The sequence below is a fragment of the Eumetopias jubatus genome, unplaced genomic scaffold, assembly GCF_037043125.1.
Source record: "Eumetopias jubatus isolate StellerSeaLion01/CBP00866 unplaced genomic scaffold, mEumJub1_p1.0 scaffold_11, whole genome shotgun sequence".
NCBI classification, from domain to species: Eukaryota; Metazoa; Chordata; class Mammalia; order Carnivora; family Otariidae; genus Eumetopias; species Eumetopias jubatus.
In genome coordinates, this window is record NW_028274817.1 from 69,210,006 (window position 1) to 69,212,826 (window position 2,821).

Genomic DNA, 2,821 nt, shown 5'->3' on the forward strand with positions numbered 1-2,821 from the left:
AGAAGAGAGAATCAGCGATAGAGAAGACCAAATGATGGAAAATAAAGAGGCTGAGAAAAAGAGAGATAAACAACTACAGGATCACGAGGGCAGAATTCGAGAGATAAGCGATATGATAAGATGAAACAACATTAGAATAATTGGGATCCCAGAAGAAGAAGAAAGAGAGAGAGGGGCAAAAGGTATATTGGAGCAAATTATAGCAGAGAACTTCCTTAATGTGGGGAAGAAAACAGGCATCAAAATCCAGGAGGCACAGAGAACCCCTCTCAAAATCAATAATAATAGGTCAACACCCCGACATCTAATAGTAAAACTTAACGAGTCTCAGAGACAAAGAGAAAATCCTGAAAGCAGCTCGGGAGAAGAGAGATGTAACCTACAATGGTAGAAACATTAGATTGGCAACAGACCTATCCACAGAGACCTGGCAGGCCAGAAAGGACTGGCATGATATCTTTAGAGCACTAAACGAGAAAAATATGCAGCCAAGAATACTATATCCAGCAAGGCTGTCATTGAAAATAGGAGAGGTAAAAAGCTTCCAGGACAAACAAAAACTAAAGGAATTTGCAAACACAAAACCAGCCCTGAAAGAAATATTGAAAGGGGTCCTCTAAGCAAAGAGAGAGCCTAAAAGCAGCACAGATCAGAAAGGAACACAGACAATATACAGTAACAGTCACCTTACAGGCAATACAATGGCACTAAATTCCTATCTTTCAATAGTTAACCTGAATGTAAATGGGCTCAATGCCCCAATCAAAAGACACAGGCTATCAGATTGGATTAAAAAACAAGACCCATCCATATGCTGTCTGCAAGAGACTCATTTTAGACCCAAAGACACCCCCAGATTGAAAGTGAGGGGGTGGAAAACCATTTACCATGCTAATGGACACCAAAAGAAAGCTGCGGTGGCAATTCTTATATCAGACAAATTAGATTTTAAAACAAAGACTGTAATAAGAGATGAAGAAGGACACTATATCTTACTTAAAGGGTCTATCCAACAAGAAGATCTAACAATTGTAAATATCTATGCCCCTAACATGGGAGCAGCCACTTTTATAAGGCAATTAATAACAAAAGCAAAGAAACACATTGACAAGAATACAATAATAGTGGGGGACTTTAACACCCCCCTGACTGAAATGGACAGATCATCTAAGCAAAAGATCAACAAGGAAATAAAGACTTTAAATGAAACACTGGACCAAATGGACTTCACAGACATATTCAGAACATTCCATCCCAAAGCAACGGAATACACATTCTTCTCTAGTGCCCATGGAACATTCTTCAGAATTGATCACATCCTAGGTCACAAATCAGGTCTCAACTGATACCAAAAGATTGGGATTATTCCCTGCATATTTTCAGACCACAGTGCTTTGAAACTAGAACTCAATCATAAGAGAAAAGTCAGAAAGAACTCAAATACATGGAGGCTAAAGAGCATCCTACTAAAGAATGAATGGGTCAACCTGGAAATTAAAGAAGAATTAAAAAAATTCATAGAAACCAATGAAAATGAAAACACAACTGTTCAAAATCTTTGGGATACAGCAAAGGCAGTCCTGAGAGGAAAGTATATAGCAATACAAGCCTTTCTCAAGAAACAAGAAAGGTCTCAAATACACAACCTAACCCTACACCTAAAGGAGCTGGAGAAAGAACAGCAAATAAAGCCTAAACCCAGCAGGAGAAGAGAAATCATAAAGATCAGAGCAGAAATCAATGAAATAGAAACCAAAAGAACAGTAGAACAGATCAACGAAACTAGGAGCTGGTTCTTTGAAAGAATTAACAAGATTGATAAACCGCTGGCCAGACTTATCAAAAAGAAAAGAGAAATGACCTAAATCAACAAAATCATGAATGAAAGAGGAGAGATCACAACCAACACCAAAGAAATACAAACAATTATAAGAACATATTATGAGCAACTCTATGCCAGCAAATTAGATAACTTGGAAGAAATGGGTGCATTCCTAGAGATGTATCAACTACCAAACCTGAACCAGGGAGAAATAGAAAACCTGAACAGACCTATAACCACTAAGGAAATTGAAGCAGTCATCAAAAATCTCCCAACAAACAAAAGTCCAGGGCCAGATGGCTTCCCAGGGGAATTCTATCAAACATTTCAAGAAGAATTAATACCTATTCTTCTGAAACTGTTCCAAAAAATAGAAATGGAAGGAAAACTTCCAAACTCATTTTATGAGGCCACCATTACCTTGATCCCAAAACCAGACAAAGACCCCATCAAAAAGGAGAATTACAGACCAATATCCTTAATGAACATGGATGCAAAAGTTCTCACCAAAATACTAGCCAATAGGATCCAACAGTACATTAAAAGGATTATTCACCATGATCAAGTGGGATTTATCCCTGGGCTGCAAGGTTGGTTCAACACCCGCAAATCAATCAACGTAATACAATACATTAACAAAAGAAAGAACAAGAGTCATATGATCCTCTCAATAGATGCAGAAAAAGCATTTGACAAAGTACAGCATCCTTTCTTGATCAAAACTCTTCAGAGTATAGGGATAGAGGGTACATACCTCAATATCGTAAAAGCCATCTATGAAAAACCCACAGCGAATATCATTCTCAATGGGGAAAAGCTGAGAGCTTTTCCCCTAAGGTCAGGAACACGGCAGGGATGTCCACTATCACCACTGCTATTCAACATAGTATTAGAAGTCCTAGCCACAGCAATCAGACAACAAAAAGAAATCAAAGGCATCCAAATCGGCGAAGAAGAAGTCAAACTCTCACTCTGCAGATGATATGATACTGTATATGG